Consider the following 19159-nt stretch of genomic DNA (forward strand, 5'->3'; position numbering starts at 1 on the left):
GCCTTGGTTTTGCAACCGCAGCTGGTAAAAATCACCTGTTGTTTTTCTGCCATCTCACTTCTCTGCTTTCTGCTCCGATGACTGGGCCATGCCACCATATGTGTGGAACTCACGACTCTCCCAGTTAGGGCTGTTCAGGGAACTCGTCACACCTTCCCCGCTCCTCCTCCTCCTACAGGAAGCTCCAGTGGCTGTGAGCTCTTTATTTCTCCCAGTCCACTGCCCGACATCCGGGGTTCTGACCTGTTGTAGCTCTTATGTGCAGATCCCACGCTCAGACGTGTTGGTGTGCAATTTAGGTGTTTTTTGTTAAGTTTTAGATGTTCAGCTTATTGTTGTTTCAAGGGGAGAGATCTGGGGATGTTTCTCACTCTGCCATGTTTCTCTAAACTTACTAAATTTAATTTTTAAACTTAATTTTAGTATATTCATATATGTTGAGAAAAGTAGAGTCTTTTTATTTTATTTTTTCTCTTTTTAGAGTTGATTCAGTTTTTCTGTGCCATCAAATCTTGGCTGGGTGTTGAACAACAACAAAAAACCTCTTATTTTATTCAATTCTATGAGCTTAAAGTATTCCAATAATTTAATTAGTTTCTTTAAATGTATGCTTTATTTCTGATTTATTATTTCAGGTAGACCTCATTTTTTATTGAGATATTAGAGATAGATTTTTCTCCTTGTGATGGAGACCAGGATTATTAGAACTGAGGTAGCCAGGCCCTTTTGACTTGGAATTCTCTGAACCTTCTCTGATTGTCTGGGAATGGTTAGTCTAAGTTTCTCTCTGGACTAGAGCCTGCTCAGTCCAAGATGTGTCATTTCTGAGCATTCTTTCAGCCTATGACACTGAATCTTGCCACTGGCAAAACTCATGATCTGTTCTCTAGGCTTGATTAGGACCTACTATTTCTTCCAGGTTGAACCAAGTCTCACCTCAGCCTTGCTAGTGTGATAGACCATTTCAATTCGGTGTCACAGTCTCCATTTAGCTCCTGGTCTATAATTTCCACACCATAGCTTATGTCGTGGGGTTATTTTGAATTTTACCACATAGGCCCACTTGTAGGTAGCTAAATATAAATACAACAATCTTCTTTTTTTCCAATGAAAAAGTTATGGGAAATCTTGAGTACTTTTCATGGTATGTAGCAGCTGAGGAATCTTCTCTATTTCCATGCAGTTCTACCAAGTTTTTATCTTTATTGTGGATATTTCCATATTGGTATGAGAACAGCTTTTAATTCCATTTCTTCCCATACAGAATATTGAGTACAGACTCCAGAGAGGTTGATAACATCCATAGAACCTAAATTTCAGTATTTTGTGTGCTGATATTACAGAAGGTATAATATTTTTAAAAATTTTAATATGCTTTTCTCAGTTCAACTACTATTTGAATTCTTGCCCAAAATGACAAGACAACACATACTGATACCTCTTCTGTCTTGTTTTATCTTCCTTCTTCACATTACAATCCACTTTTGCCAGAAAGGACAGATTTATTCATAGTCCCTTTGTTTCTTAAATTAAACTGTGGCCAAACTGGCAGGCCTGTCCCTTGAAAAGTCAAGAGATTAAATAGAACAATTAAAATTTAAAAAATCTTCTCTTTCTTAAAATCATGATTTAAAAACTACTTTAAAACTGGAAAATAGTTTTCAAACATGTTTTGCAATTTAAAATTTTATTTTAGATTTCATAGTTGAAAATTGTCTTTCTCTGTGTTTCTGTTATAGTTCTTAAGAGTAGAGCACAGTGAATTAGTACAGGCATTGTAGTTTGCAGGCTTAGGTTTGAATTCCACTATTTAGGTAATTTTGGGTAGTTGTTTAACCTCACAAGGATCCATGTTTCTCATCTATAAAAGAGGAATAGGAATACAATCTACTTCTTAGAGTATTTATAGGAATTAATTGATATACGTAAAGCACCAAGCAAGTACCTATTCTTAACTACTACATTAATTCTGCTAATGACAAAAATTGTAACAGTTTTTCAGAGAAAACCTATAAAATCTATTTTTAAAAATTTCTCTCTCAACTCAGAGTTGGAAGAAATCTACAGAACATCGAATGAAAAATTATTAGACTTATAGATACAAATCCAGTAGAAGAGAAGTCTTGCCGTTAGGTGGTTTATTTATGTAATGTAGTCTTCACATGGCCTATTTTACCTGTATGTTAAGGTAATGTCTTTAGATACCAGATCATGTTTTTGTATTTAGCTTCCTAAAGCAGGAACCTAGCCCAGCTGGCATTCTGGGACTCCTTCCATCTTTGGTTTGACTTGATGATTCAGTGAAGTACATGCTGTTCTTGCATCAGAAGTAGCAGTGTTAATTCCTTTATGCCAAATACTTTCACAGGAGCTCAGGCTGAGTTCCCTGGATGATTGCTTATTGCAGAGTCACTGAAGCAGCTGGTGGAAAAGTCCATGTCAATCCTTTGGAGACCTGTGCCTTTGGAAAACATTCTGTGTTTTTCCACAATTCAGGGAAGCAAGTGAAGTGATACAAAACTACCAGGGGATCTCCATTTATTCTTCACCTGCTTGTAGGATATCTCCATGGATAGCTCTTTAGCAACCTAGACTTAGGCTGATCATATAATTTTTAATCCAAGGAACACTTTTGAGAGTAAAGGGGACATAGTTAATAATTAAGTTGGGACAACAGATGTAAAATGGGACTATCCCGAGTAAATTGGGTTGTATAGTTACTCTACCACACTCTACAGTCCTGACTGTTATTCTTTTTTAGTTAAATTAAAAAACCGAATAGCTCTGTTTCTCTGTCTGCTGTATACTGTAGAACAATGTCTTAGAACAGCCTATATCTAGTATTTTGTTTCCCTGCTACAGCATTACTTTTGCTATTGCAAGAGAGTATTACTATTTCTCCTTGGTGCTCATCGGCTAGTCCAAAACTTGCCTCGTTTCAAAGATAATGCTGTGGACATTTTCTTATAGCCATTCTAATCATTTATTCATTACACAAGTATTTGTTGAGTGCTTATTTTGAAGCAAGAGCTGTTCTAAATGAAGGGAAATCATAATTCACATGATAATGTGCCTGCTTATGGAGCTTATGTTCTACTGGGCAGACACAATATACAATAAATAATAAGATACATATTTTAGCTAGTAAAAGTGACAATAAAGAAAATAAAACAGGGATGATGCCTAGGTAAAAGGAGACCACTTTAGATAGGCTGGACTCTAAAAACCTTCGAGACCTGAAGGATAAGGAGCCAGATATATGGGTGTAATCATCTAGAGGAAAGAGTGTTGCAGGAAGGAGAAACAGTGTGAACACACTCTAGTAGGAATGATATTAATGTACTACAGAAATATGAAGTGTGCCAATGTGAAGAGAATGAGTAAGAGTGCTGAGGAGTTAGATCATTTATGGCTATGTAGGCAGGCCTTGATACTGAATCTGAGGGTTTTAAATCTAATTGCAATAGAAAGCTTTTCAACAGTTTTAAGCATGTGAGTGGCATAATCTGATTTATATTCTTTAAAAAGATCTCTCTGGTTGTCAGGAAGAGACAACATTGTGAGGAACAAGAGTTCAGGATAAACATATAGAACACTCTTGTAGTAAGCCCAGTAGGAGCTGTTGGAAGTTTGAACTAGGGTGGTGGTAGTGGAGATGGTAAGAAGGATTTCAGATGTAATGCCTACAGGAAATGTTGCTGATTAGATACAAGTGGTAAGGAAAGGAAGAAAAGATGATTCCTACATTTTTAGTTTGGGTGAGTGGGGTGCCAGTTAACTAAGATGTGGAAAGTGTGCGTGTATGTGTTTGCATGTGTGTGTATGTGTGTGCATGCTAGAAGGAAGTCCAGGTCCACTATATTTCCACTTCGCATCCATCTCTGTAGTCTTAGAGGAGTTGTACCCATTCTACAATCTGTAATAAAACTTATTACATATATACAAAAGAAGAAAGTACTTACACGTATGTCTTATCCTCTTAAGCATCTTTGCTTTTTCCTGTTTCAAAGATTTGTAATTTCTCTATTTTTTACAATTGTATCACAGTCTTCGTGATTTAAACAAAATGATTGTCAAGTAAGTGCAAATCTCGATTCTTTCTCCCTGTCTCGATTTCTCTCAAACACACAATCCTTTCATATTTTTATATTTTTCATTAATGAATGTTGAGGATTATTTCCTTAGGTCATCTCTTAGGTTTACTAGTTCCAGAGTTTAACTACAACTATTTAAATTGAAGATATCTCAGCTCTTTAATTCAATAGTCTAAAAACAATCTTACATCCAATCTTTAGAAAAAACTTATTTTACATACAATCATTAACATAATCTCTATCAGTTATTGTTTTCATAATGCTTCTTCAGCACTTTCTTGCTTATGTTCAGTGCTTTCTAAAGAACTCTTCAACCTTACTCTGGTAAAGACTACTGACTGCCCATCTTATATTCATTCTCTTTTTCTTTACCACATAACTCTGATTTGTTGGGAGTGGTGATATGACTGGTGAAAAACTATAAGAGCAGCCTCCCTTATAGTTAGGGTCACAGTATGGTTCCAAAAAAAATCTAACTGGAAGTTACAGGGTGAGTTTTTCACAAAAGCTCCTCAAAAGGAAATGGGAAAATGGTACAGTCGCCTTTTTTTTTCTCCCTTCCTTTTGGCCTGGAATACATTTCCAACACCTGTTGGCTGAAGATATATTGTGATTATGAGTTCTAGAGTTTTACACTATGAATCATGGAGCAGAAAGAAGGAACCTGGGACACTGATGACATTTTGGAGTTTCTGATTCACAGCTGTCAGCACTGAAGCTGTTTCTAGCTGATGCATGTGCCTTCAAGATCATCTGTCAACTGATGATCCAATCCTGTTCTTTTCGTAACTAATTCATTTTTATTCTTCTATATGGAAACTGTGGTCAGGCAAACAAAAGTTTTCTCATTCTCTGAGCATTTTATGCATGTGTCTGCCCCTGAGCCTTGGTACATGCCATTGTTTTCTGCAACTATGTCTCCATCACTAGATGGAGAGATCATGAGGGCAGGAACAGTGTTTCTTTTGCATATCAACCAAGTTCTAGGCATAGTGCCTTGCACATAGAAGGCCTTCAATATTTGTCAAATTATATTTAATTCCCCTCTGGTGAGCTAATTTAGTCCCTCTCTTTTCCATTAAATAGTTCTTAATTACTTTGAAACCTGGTTTAAAACTAAGTTTCCCTGGAAAGTTTTTCATGCTTAATCTCATCTGACTATGATTACATTTCCACTTGGCATTTTCTTAGTATTTATATAACTCTGATTAATAAAAGTGTCTATTTGAGTCTTCCTGATGTATGTCCTAGTCTTCCAATATACATTAAAATGCTCTGTGGGCAAGAATCCCACACTCTACCCTCTTCTTTGGACTCTTTCCATACAAAATACCTTCTATAGTGTTCTGTTATGAAGTAAGATACTAATAGATATTGATGAAAACCTGGCAATTCACTTGGGCCAATCTCCTACCTGATATTATAATTCTACCTCCCCAAAGGAATAGCTTCCTATAAGAATTAATTAGATAATCGTATTTTAAATTTAAAAACAAACAGCTCAATAAATATGACAGTCTATGATTGGGAATAACTAAGTAGTTTCATTCTAAGTGTCATATTTATGGTATACTTGTTGGTTATAATGAGATCAATGTATATGTAAGCACTATATAATTATTTAATATTCTTTTATATTTTTAACTATAAAATTCCCTAGGATACATCACCTACACTGATGATCTATATTAATGAAATGTATATTCTTTGCACGAAGACTAAAGTAACTGAATGGAGTCATGTGCTTGATATTAAGGAATAAATGAATTAGAAAAAAATTAGAGGATGAATAAGGGCCAGTTAAACAGCACATATCATTTATTTTGTTCAGTGTGGGCACAAATACAGTATAATCTGCAATTGATTATTAACTTATTCTAACTTTATGAAGTTACTTGAACTAAGAACAGCTATAGACTTCAGTACATTATAGTATGTATCTAGTTCACTGGTTTGAACATTTTTGAATGAAAAGGTGTAGTATAATGCAGAATAAAAAAAATTGAAGGAACAAAGAATAATTTCCACTTAACAAAAACTTAAAGGTTCAAGAGGTGAGAATTAAAGATTATTTCCCAGAACAGTGCTTTATTACCAAAATAAACTTGAGACCACCACTTAACTGCAAAGAAACGTCAACAAAGACACTGGATAGTCATTAATCATCCTCAATAAATAGAACTTTTTAAGTTTCTGATTGACATTGTTGGCATAAATTTTGTTCTTAGAAATATGCCTCAGATTTCTATCATACACCTACATAACTTAATGCCTGACACTCTAAGATTTAATATCTGAGAACAGAAATCATAGAAAAAATTTCTAAATCTAAAGAGAGACCGAAATAGCCATGGGAATGTTTTGTGGATGTTCTTCTACTTTGAATATGAAAAATTTTGTTCTTTTGTCTATTAAGAGGTTTCTAGCAATTTGAAACATTTGGTTATTTTTAACTGACTAAAGTTACATATAGTTAGTTTCAAAGTTTGTTTTAACAAATTACGTCTGTCTTGGTCTCAACAGTTTTTGTTACAGATTTCCATGGTAAATATAAGGCCATGCTGCTTACTTACTCAAATAAAACACACAGAAATTTAGAACTTCATATTTTTTACTTATAATTTCTAATGAATGATATGAACTGATTAGTACTCTTTCATAAAACTATAACAATAATGCCTATTCTTCTTGTGTTTATTTTCATTTTTTTCATTTTCAAAAGATTCTATACTTTACAGGCTTACCAGAAAAGAAAAAGGTAATTCTTAGAATTTTACTTTTTTTCTCTCCTAAAATAACTAATCTCTTTTTATTTATAGGAGTAATACTACATTCAAATATAGCATGTCAGATATTGTTTTCATTTTGATTTTTATTCCTATTCATCTCATTTCTCATTAAAGGCACAAAAAATATAGTCTTTGTGACAATTTCCAGTTGTAATGTATTGATCTGAAAAAATGATCAACATCATTGCTGTCAGTGACAAGAAATGGTATGTTCTGTTAAGATACTATATACTGGCAATTAATGTATTAGAAACCTCAGTTTTATTTAGTTTAATGAGTATTTATTGAATACGAAATATGTGTTTAGTGTTCGTAAAAAGTTAAATAAAACATTTATTCTGCCTTCAGAAACCTACAGTTTACCCAGTAAAACAGACCTCCCCATAAGTGTTTAACAGCCCTGGAAATCATAAATCTTTGGTATGAAATATTAAGATGTGATATAAAATCTAAAGAGTATTGAGTTCTAACTTGGCTTAGCTATCAATTTTTTTTTTTGTTCAGAGAGTAATCCTCAATTTTCTTCTATGTGATAAAAATAATATTTGTTTTCGACAATCTTAAAAAGTTAATCAAGATGTACGAATTTTTTTTTTTTGCCATTCAATGCATTCAATGTTTAAGAATGGAATTCAAAATAATCTTAAAATTCATATGAAACCACAAAAGACCCCAAATAGCCAAAGGAATCTTGAGAAAGAAGAACAAAGTTAGAGGTATTAATTAAATACCAATTTAAGTTGGTATTAAATTAAAGTCAAAAGGAAACTATCAATAAAATCAAAAGACAACCTACTGAATGGGAGAAGATATTCATCAATGATACATTCCACAAGGGTTAATATCCAAAATACATAAGGAATTCATACAACTAAACACCAAAAAACCCAAATGACCTGATTTAGAAATGGGTAGAGTACCTGAATAGATATTTCTCCTAACAGGAGATACAGATGGCCAATAGACGTATGAAAAGATGCTCGACATCATTAATTATCAGGGAAATGCAAATTAAAACCACAATGAGATATGACCTCACACCTGTCAAAATGGCTATCACCAATAAATCAACAAACAAGTGTTGGCAAGAATGTGGAGAAAAGGAAACCCTCATGCACTGTTGGCGGGATTATGAACTGGTGCAGCCACTATGGAAAACAGGTTCCTCACAAAATTAAAAAGAAAACTACCTTAAGCTTTGGTAATTACACTTCTGGGTATTTATCTGAAGAAATCCAAAATACTAATTTGAAAAGATATATGCTCCCCTATTTCACTGCAGTGATATTTACAATAGCCAAGATACAAAAGCAATCTAAGTGCCCATCAATAGACAATTGTATAAAGAAATGGTACATATATACAGCGGAATATTATTCAGCCAAAAAATGAATGAAATCTTGTCATTTATGACACATGGATGGACCTAGAGGGTATTATGCTAAGTAAGAGAAAGACAAATACCATATGATTTCACTTATATGTGGAATCTAAAAAACAAAATAAAGGAATAAACAAAACAGAAATAAACTGATAGATACAGAGAACAAATTGATGGTTGCTGTTTGGGAGGGGGTTTGGGGGACCAGGTGAAAAAGGTGAATGAATTATGGAGTACAATTTGCCAGTTATAAAAACAGTCATATATATATGTAAAGTACAGCATAGGGAATATAGTCAATAATATTGTATTAACTACTGAGTTCATTGAAGAAAGATGTTATTGATACACAAATTATTCATATCATTATGTATGCAAGTCATTATTATATGCCTTATGTTACTATTTTAATATAGGCAAGTAATATATGCATTAATAATGCAAATTATTGTATCCACAATAGAAGAGTAAAATACTAACATTTAACAGAAATTATTTTCACTGAATCAAGTTAGTAGGGAAAACCTCACTAAAATGTTGACAAAATGCTTTAAGCTTCTAAAAAAATAAAAACAGAAATAATTGTTGTTATTATTTATGTAAATGAGATATGATAGAAAAACTCAGGGGATGGAAAAAAAGAATGCAACTTTATCAACTAAAATATATGCCAACGATATATTCCTTTTTAATGAATCACGTGGGCTTTTATTGAGTGAAAATTTTGTAGCTATTCAATAAAAATAAATGGCTGCTATTGCAACATATGCATCGTATGGTACATGTGTTACTTCTCAAGTAAAAGTGCAATGAAGCACTTATAGTACTTACAATGTTTTAAGGGGACACATTTGAAGGAGATGAACTTTTTAACAATTACTTTGTTATCATCATGTCACACAAATGTCTTTTTTAAAAATTTTAAATCCCAAAGTTGAATTTATTGATGGAAAACAAAAAGCAAAGATTCTATTTGTGGAAATAGAAAGGAGTGTACATGAGGGGCAGAGGGAGTTTTGCTTGGCAGTTCTTTTACTACCATTTTATTTTTGTTTTTAGTGCTGGAGGGCAGCAAATTGGCAGGTGTAAATACGGCTCTAGCTAGTTACATACTGTATTTACAATCAGTTATTATAGGTTAAAATGTCTGTGGTGCATAGGGAATTAGGCATACGACTTCTGTTAAGAGTAATGGAAGCTTGTCTAATTTTAAGCATTGCGTGAATGTACTTCAATTTAATCTTGCAATAATTTCTATCAACTCTTAAAAAGTGTACAGAAATGGATTATTAGGGATCCTTCTGTTTGTATCTTATTTTGTACTTGCATAAAGTTTGAAATTTTGAATATACATTTAAATCTAAAATTCTAATGCTGCATATAATTTGCCATAATAACAAAGGTAAGTGAGGAATATGCATTTCTCTACAAATAATGAGAGAGAGAGATTTCTCAATTTAAAAGATGATTCATTTAATGGTATCCATATAGCATATTATTATAATTTTTGATTTTTGAAAAGGTAAATAGCTCTTTGCCTATCTAAATTTGATGTAAAACAGAATCATTTATGATATAGTTTGCACTTTACTAGAATTTGCATGTACCACATGTCAAATCATGTCCCAGAAACACAGCAACCACCAAGCAGAGAAAGCCTCTTATCAGATGACTGCTCAGAATACAAAGATTATAATGTTTGTGAGGATGTCACTTTTTAATAAGGAATTTCCATGTCGAGGAACGGAAAGGAAGAATGGTTTTATAAAACATTTAGGGTAGACCACACTTCCACAGTACACCCATCTGCAGAAACTTTTGAAAGCTCCTAGAAACATGAACTCCCCACGTCCCTACAGTTGCTCTGTGCATTCAGACAAAGAGCCAAGAGAATTTTGACTTTGGGAGGATTCCTGGAAAAAGATAATAGGAGAGAGGTATGAAATAAATAATAAATAAATAAGTGACTGTTGAATAAAACAGTTAGTTTTGCCCCAGGCTTCTGCAATAGCTTATAAATTCTTACCGGCATTAGTTTACAGCTGTAACTTCAGGATATAATAGGAGACTGAATCTTATACAGGCAATGAAACAGATGATCAAATTCACAAGGGATTGTGTCAGGCTTTTTCCAGTACTAAAGAAACATATTAATCCTTGTCACTGTTTTCAGAAACGCTGTGACAGAAATAAACCTGTACTGTAACTTGGCCCTTTTAATGAGCTTCTGGAGTGTGGGCTTTCCACTCAGCACCTGAAAAACACAACAAAACACCTTTTATATTAAAGATGTGAGGTTTGCTGCTGGCTAAATTTGTACACAGAAGTCTATAAACCAGTGCTCAGCCAGCTGGGAAGCAAGAAAGCAAATTCAGATTCTGCCATGAACTTCACAGACCAATTATCTACTTGGAATCATGGGAGTTTAACAAACAAATACCAGCCCCTGCTGAGCCTTTTCAGGCCAGCAGCTTATGGGTGATTCAGTTGCATCCGAGGCTTTTAGACTGATCAATTCTTAATCACAAAGCGCAAAAATTATTCTCAGACTCATGTCAGTTTCTTTGGACACGTTTGTTAACAATCTGCTTCAAATCATTTTTTTTTAAAAAGAAACTGCAGACACTGTTTTTATTGACTCCCCACTTGTAAAATGTTTATAGCTTGTTAATTTATATTTACCCCTTTACTTTTGCCTGCAAATCAACATCACTTAGCACAGTTTGGTTACACTTTGTCCAAAGGAAATTACAGAAGCCTGCTATGGGGCTAAAATGAAGGAAAGCTGTGGAAAATCAATACACTGCTGATTAAACAGATCGTAGCAAATTCACGGCTGTATGCTACAGCATGGAGACATCAGTGTGATGCCTATCTAGCAGTTAATGTGCTTTCAGTCAGGTGAAGAAAATTTCAGAATAAGGCAAAATCACCTAGAAAAACAAAAACTACATAAGAATGTATGTGCTTATATATGAAACCTACATTTTGTGAAACCTACATTTTGTGTAAGGTAGTACTTCACTGTGGAAATAAATAGGATGCATTTATTTACAAAATAAAGCAGTGTACTATCTTTATTATGATGCTGATACTTTGTATTTTGAAAAAAACTAATGGCATTACAAGATACCACTTGTGGTAGTGAATCAAGTTATTTTTTTCTTTTTATGGAAGATTACGTTTATCAACACTTTCTTGTAAAACTTCAATTTGGCAATAATCAAAATGATTGAAAGGTAGATTTTTTTTGTAGAGGACGTCCAAAAGTAATAAAGATATCCAAAAAAATATTCTAAGTAATTCAGAAAAAAAATCATGTAATTTCCAATTTCAGATTAGAAGCATGAACATGAAATAAATCAGGTACAAAAAGGCAATGCAGTTCATACATAACTAATTTTTTAAAAAATGTAGTAAGAATGAATAATATTAACATAACACAGTTGTAAACACCAACATTTGTTTGTATATTGCAGACAAAGACAGCATTTGAGTTACAGGGAAGATCTGAAGTAACCTGACTAAAGCAAAAGTACTCTGAGTTAAAGCATAAACTCTCATTTCCATGCTACCCAGTTCTTGAGCTTTGAAAACTGAATATTTTGAAGACTGTAAGAAAATATGCATATCCTCTAGCCTGATTAAGAGGTGGTACCTTCTTTAATCCAACTTGAAAGATTGCACTGTATTGTATTGCACGTGAGTTAAGGAGATGAGAAACAAAGTTTAAATACAATCTTTCTGGAAAAGTTTAAAGAGAAGAAATTTAATTTCTCCCTTCTGATAAACTTTTTATTTGACATATACATTTCTCTATTTAGATTACCGTAATGCTATACCCAAGGTATTTTTTATTTTTTTTTTAACTTGATACACCAGGGTAAAGTTTGTAGCTCTATTTACCATTGTTCATTTGGGATAACTGTAGCTTTGCTATGTTATGGTATTCTGGCAGATAAATTTCAGTAGTAAGTCCTTATACTAAAAAATATATTTGAGAAAATTATGTTCTATACACAAAAGCCAACTTAATTTTCAATCTCTGTTGTTTTTAATTCTCTTTTTCAAAATATCAAAGTCTTTCAAATGGTAACATGGTTAACTTCTTTGCCAAATTCCATGTGTTAAAATGAAGGTGTTTTTGAGTCATCAAAGCTTATAAAAAGACCTTTAACAAGTAAACAGCTTTTCTCTCTCTCTCTCTTTTTTTTTAACTGGAAGATGTGGTATAAGAAAACACATTCATGGACACCATATGTGAACCAAGTTTCATCCCAAGATTTTGAGATTTTTGAGATTTCCTAGAAAATGAGGGATTTAAATTTATAGTTTGAAGAAGAGGCTCACTCACCGACACCATTTTCATAATGACATATATGGATATATAAAACTCAAGGTATTATGCTTTGATTATTCTATTTAACAAAATCTTTGATAATCTTGTTTAGGAAAAAGAAGTCTTTCATAGTTCAGGAATATAAAAAGTAATCACTTCAGTATCTCTATTTTAGTATAAATATTAACTTCTCTTTCTTATATTCTGGTGAACTATTTATTAACTTTTTCCATATGTAACATTCAAAGAATAATTTTTACTTATTAAATATGATTTTTGACATTAGGAGAGCAAAGCAACAGATATCAATAAAAACCACAAGTATTTTAGAAAATATAGACAAATATCTATATTTGAAATATTTATTGGTTTGATAGGTTAATTGTGCTTTTAAGTATGTATTTTAAGATTTTTATTTCTTTGTGGCATTGAAAGAAACCTTAATTGAAGTGACATGCTAGAATAGAAGATAATGGAAAAAGGAAAGGCTGAATAGCCCAAATACAAACTTCTGAACAAAAATCTTCTAAGTCTCACAATTTATGTAGATAATTTCACATTTCTTTGTAGTTTCAGTAAGTTACCAATCATTGTTTGTAAACATGCTTTACTTGATTTAAAATATATACATTATAAATTTGATAGTTGTCAGGGATTTGAATACCACTTGGTAGAAACCCACTTTTTCTTATTAATACATGGTAATTTATCACCATTAAGTATATGATCCTCTGGAAAAAAACTGGTGCACACTGTTCTCTAGACTATAATTTCAGTGTTCACAATATTAATCTTTAATTAAATTATAGTTATTTTAGAAATGTATGTCCTTAATTAAATTATATAGCATGCCCATAAAGAAGAAATGACTATGGCATGATTAAAACATGTTTAAAAAATGTACCACTGAATTTTGAATGCTGTCTGTCATCTCCAAAGTATGACTAGCTAGGTTCAGAAATGACTAGCAAGTCAACTGAAAAATTGCCAAGTAAAACTGTTTGGCTCCTTAAAGAACCGTGCATTAAAATTTTGGACAGTTTCTCTATTAAATCTAAATATACTTCTTATAATATATACAGTATTACATTTCTAAATTAATTGCCATACTCCCATTTGTTAAAGAATTTCACCCTATGTGAAAAGCAAAGTCTCACTAGATGTGAATTTTACACTGCGCTAGATCAATCCCAATACCAGTAAATGGATATTATTAAACAGCATGGGGTAGTGCAAACTGGGAAAGAAAACTTGTAGTGTGCTGCCTTTGAGCAGACCTGGCTTGCATGCTGTGACAGGGCAATTGTCGACATGCTTTTTCATGCCAATCTGCAGCTTTTTCAACTCTAGATGCTATGGCAACCAGGGTTTAACAGACTAAGCAGCTAACAAGCTTCCCTGATGGAATTGTCTGGTTGTGTGATTGCCTTGTCTTAGGGAAAATATCAAATAGAAAGAAGACGCTTGTGGACATTTGTCAAACTGATTATAATTTGGACAGTTGAATCATAATTGTCTGTTGTGTACTGTACAGTAGTGACATATGCTATTTTTCACGTTCCTTGCAGAGCACACCATTGCATTCCCGCATAGGCTATGTTTCCCTTGAGAACAATGGGTTCTGGTTGCTGTAGGTTTGGTGTAACATGGCAGTCCACATCCTATACTAGATCATCTGGGAAAGAAAAGAACAGTTCTATTTTTTTCTCTTTGACAAGGCTTGTGTTTGATTTGAACTATATTTGTATGAAATATAATGAACACAAGTTGATGTGAAAAGATATTTCTCTTTTATAAAATGTTCATGTTCATGGGGTAAGTTGTAGATCAAAATATGCAGGTGAATTAATTTGTTATTTATGATTGGGCATAATTTTAGTTCTTTGGGAATATTGATTTTTTAAATTTGCAACCACTTAAACATGTATTTGTGTCACCAATCATATGCATAATTTAAAACACTAAGGAAATAATCAAGCTTCTCTGATGGAATGGTCTTGTTTTAATACTGCCTTGTCCTATTGAAAAAGAATAGACGATACTCCCTTTATTGTTTTAAATGATTAAAAGCCTACTAATAAAATTTCAGTCTCTAAACAGTCAAAGACATTGTATTTTCAAGATCATTTGATACCAAATCATTATTTTTCTGAAAGGGATAAATCTTTTTAAAAATTAAAAGCATTAGAACATTTCATAGAAATGTGAATTATCATAAACGAAATTTAGGTTTCCATTTTATAGGTAGATATATTAAATAAAACGAACTATTTTGCAAGGACGACCTTACCAATTACTCTACAGAACATTGTGAAATAGATTGTTTTGTACTTTAAAACATATCAGTGTTATGTCTTGAGGATAAAACTTTGATATTTTCAGTAGACTCTGAACTATTTGAGGTTTGTTAAAAATATAAGTTGACGGTAAGAAGATTTTTAGCACACTCATCTTGGCCACATCTCACTAACCACAGAGTTCTATTTTTCTGTTTTCTTATTTAAATTTTAAAATACTTCAAATTGATGCTTTTGGTTTCAGATGCTATGGCCTCCAGAAAAAGTAGGGTTCCTCCCTCCTCTTCATTTCAGTAGAATGGGCAGCCATCCAAGTTGCCTTTAAAAAAACCTAAAGTCGCATACAATGACTTACATCTAGATGGTACAATTCCTAGAATGAGTCTTTTGAGAAACCTGTTCTTTTTCTTAAACAGAAAGATCTCGGAGTGAGAACACCTTCTTCTATAATGAGTAGTACACACAAGAAGGGTGGGACATGAAATTGGGAACATTTTGCTCTCTTCATAAAGAGCTTTCTCTAGACTAAATTGTAAAAATTATTTTTGCAGTAATAGTATATCAAAATTAATGTTAAGAATTACATTAAAGCATTATTTTAAATGAGAATTAATCATTTTCACAAAATAACTTTTATTTACTGTGCTAGCAGTTCTTCTCTAATTCTTAGTTTTCAAATTTACCTCCATTATTAGTCACCTCTGTTTCTGTCACTCTCCTGGTGTCAGCTAGTGAATGAAGCACTGGCTTCATTCATTTCCCTGAAGAATATCACTTCTTCCCTATCCAACAGGGAGCTTACTTGAATCACATGCTAAATTCTTATCATTTGAAATTAAAGAAAATCACATTTTCAGTGGAATGAGAGTTTTGACTCTACTTTTTCCTTTGAATATTAAGGATTCAGATTTGATAGATTTTACTTCTGAATTCATTGAAACTTTTTTTATTCAATAGATTCAAACTTAGAATGTGATAGATAGTGCCTACTTAGGAGTTTAAAGAACTATTCCTGGAAGCAAAGTAATTCTTTCATTACCACAGAGTAGAGGTGAGAGTCAGGGTGGTTTATATTAGTTCAATGACAATTTTCCAGGGGATAAGAAAATTATAGTTCAGGGTGCAAGTATTTTCTTCCCTGTTTAGGAACTAAACAGGCGTATAAATAAGTGATATTTACTCAATTGCTAAAGTAAATTTCAACAAAGAAGTCAACCCTCTTTTGTGAAAATAAAATGTTCTTTATACCCATTATTTGGAGTTATTAATATCTATCGTCTGAAATGGGCAAAGATGGATAAGACCATTTAATGTTTAGAATAAAAGAAAAATCTTGAGTTTATGGACTCACTCAAAAGAATATGTAGTTCTTAAAAGAGGCAAAGATGAGTCTTCACTGCTGATATTTTTAATTTTCCTTTTTTATTCTATTTCTTTGCCAAGAATTATACTATTTCATCAGTTTTGTAACAATAAGGTCGATCTCCATTTTGAAAGGCACCATAAGGCTACACCACCCCTATGATCTCTTGAAGTGGCTTTTCAGTGAAAAATCTCATCATTCTATTAAACTAAGGCACTAAATTACCTCTTTTACAATGAAAATATTATGTGAAAATCATTAACATTTTAGTACAAATTAGTTTAAAGCATTATAATCTTGGTAATACTACCAAAATTTCACGTAGAATTGGGCAGAGGGCTATCTCTGAATCCCCAGTCAGCTATAGACGTCTGTGCAAAATTCACATTCCAGGGACAATAGCTAGGGGGATGGCAGAGAAAGGCAGCAATAATGGTGATATGCCACCTCCCTCAAGCAGCTTATGATTACCTGACTTCCGTGAAGCCAGCGGAGATTAAAAAGAGCTGAAACTTGTTTTTGGAAACAAGTGAAAGTTCTCCTTGAGAATGTCAGAAGGGAAGTTTTGAGGAAAAGGTAAAGTGAAAATAAAATGTATGCACTACGACTTAGCAACAATTTGAGTATTGTTGTAAATGCGATCATTCTCATAGTCTCAGGCAGGTGAAGTGATGTATAGATTTTATTTAATTTTTTCCATTAGGAAAAGTTAGAGTGGGTGATATTCACTTAGATGACTAGACTTCTGTCGACCAAGAGAGGCTACCACTATGTTGTAAGAAAGTTGTGACTTTTAAAATTTCCCTGCTTAAGTTCTATATTGTTCCAATAATAAATGAGTTAATACTATAAGCTGAATTTTGCTTTTGTGCACAATTCTCAGTGGAACTGTGCTTTCTAAAATATATCACATGGAGAAAAATTAGTGTTATTTTCTTATAGTTTAGAGGAAGATTTCTTGGCTACACAGTGCCACTTAGCTCCTTAGCAAGTTCTCTCAAATACAGGAACTTCAACTTTTGTTGAAGGGCACTAAATATATCACTAGAACTAAGAAATTGGGTAAAGAATCTCATGAGAATTCTGGTCAGTGATTAGCATATTTGGAGTGATACTGAAAGAGACTCTAGGAAAATGGGGAACATCAATGACACAGGGCTGGAGCGGCATTCTGTTCAGACTGGCCTCAAAAATGATGAATAGGTAATACACATTCATCTAGATTCAGAAATATTAAAGCAGTGTTTGACATTTCTAGCTCTGAAATTCATATACGTACAACATTTGGCCACTTCTGAGTTTCTTCTCTCTTTCAAGTGACTAGGGCTTAAAAAGAAAACTGTTCTTTATTGTTATTTTTTTAATTAAATTTATTGGGGGGTGACACTGATTAATAAAATTATATAGGTTTCAAGTGTACAAATCAATAATATGTCATTGCATTGGGTGTTCACTACCCAGAGTTAAGTTTCCTTTTGTCACCATATATTTGACACTCTTTACCCTTACCTACCTGCCCACTTTCCTCTTTTCTCTGTTGTCCATGTCCATGAGTCTCTGTTTGTCTTGTTTGTTTGTTTTATATCTCACATATAAATGAAATCATATGGTTCTCAACTTTTTCTGTGACTTATTTCGCTTAGCATGATAATCTCAATTCATCTATGTCACAAATGGTAGTATTTCATCTTTTCTTATGGCTGAGTAATATTCCATGTATGTATGTACCACATCTCCTTTATCCAATCAGCTATCGAAGGACACTTTGGTTGTTTCTAAATCTTTCCTTATTATTTCTAAAATAATTCAACAAAAAAATCTCACAGGAAATTATTTAAAAATATCATCTGGTATTAATAGTGGTACTTTCGTTTTTAACTTTCAACACTCTTTTTTCCCTTAAAGAACAAAAGCAAAATAAATGTAATAATGTAATAATAATAATAGTAATAATCATAATTATGTTAATGAAAATAGCTAACATTTATTTAGTACTTACTATATTCTGGGTTTTCATTTAATTACTTTAATGTATTAACTGATTTACTTCTTTCAACAACCCTAAGAGGAAGGTACCATATTTCTATTATATAGGCATATTTTATAGATGATGAAACAGGCTCAGAGAAGTTACTGTGTGACATTTGCCCAATGTCACACAGCTAGTAAGTGTGGAACCAGTATTTTAACCCAGGTTATCTGACTCCAGTATCAAAACTTTTAATGCTCAGAAATCTTCATATGGTTATTCAAAAGATGTATTTTAATCCTAGGTATTGATGAATAGATTTTATTAGTTCCATGTACTACAAATAATACATCTGATGAAGATGGCAAAATTTGTCTACTGACATTATTGGATTTTATGTCCTTGACGCTTGTACTTATATATAACAGTCTGCAGAGTTTTAAACAGAATGAAGTTTAGGAAATTCAATCCTAAAACTATTGATTATATTTACTTAGTATGGAGTGATACTATCATTGTTTTGAGTACTCACTATGTTCTCGGTGTTGGGCTAGGTGCTTTAGTGATACCAATACTATGAAGAAGGCGTTACTATCCCAATTTGCACGTAAGAGGATTGAGGCATAAAGAAACTTTTACACAAAACTAGTAACCAGAAATGAGATTCCAGCCATGGCATATCTGAGTCCATTTCTTTCTCCCAAGGTTTATTATTACTAAACCCAAAGTATTTTATATTCAAGAATTGTGAAAATGGTAATTTAAAACTTTTTCAATCTTATTAGTGATAAAGATAAAAGAAGAAGAGGTAATGCCATTAGTGACTTCGTAGAGGTAATATAGATGTAATCTTCTAAAAAGTTATTTGAGAATGTATATGATCTTTGTCAGCACGTTAGCTCACAATGATATATCTTTACCCTGTAG

This window comes from Pteropus medius, unplaced genomic scaffold (assembly GCF_902729225.1).
Source record: "Pteropus medius unplaced genomic scaffold, Ma_sr-lr_union100, whole genome shotgun sequence".
Lineage (NCBI taxonomy): Eukaryota > Metazoa > Chordata > Mammalia > Chiroptera > Pteropodidae > Pteropus > Pteropus medius.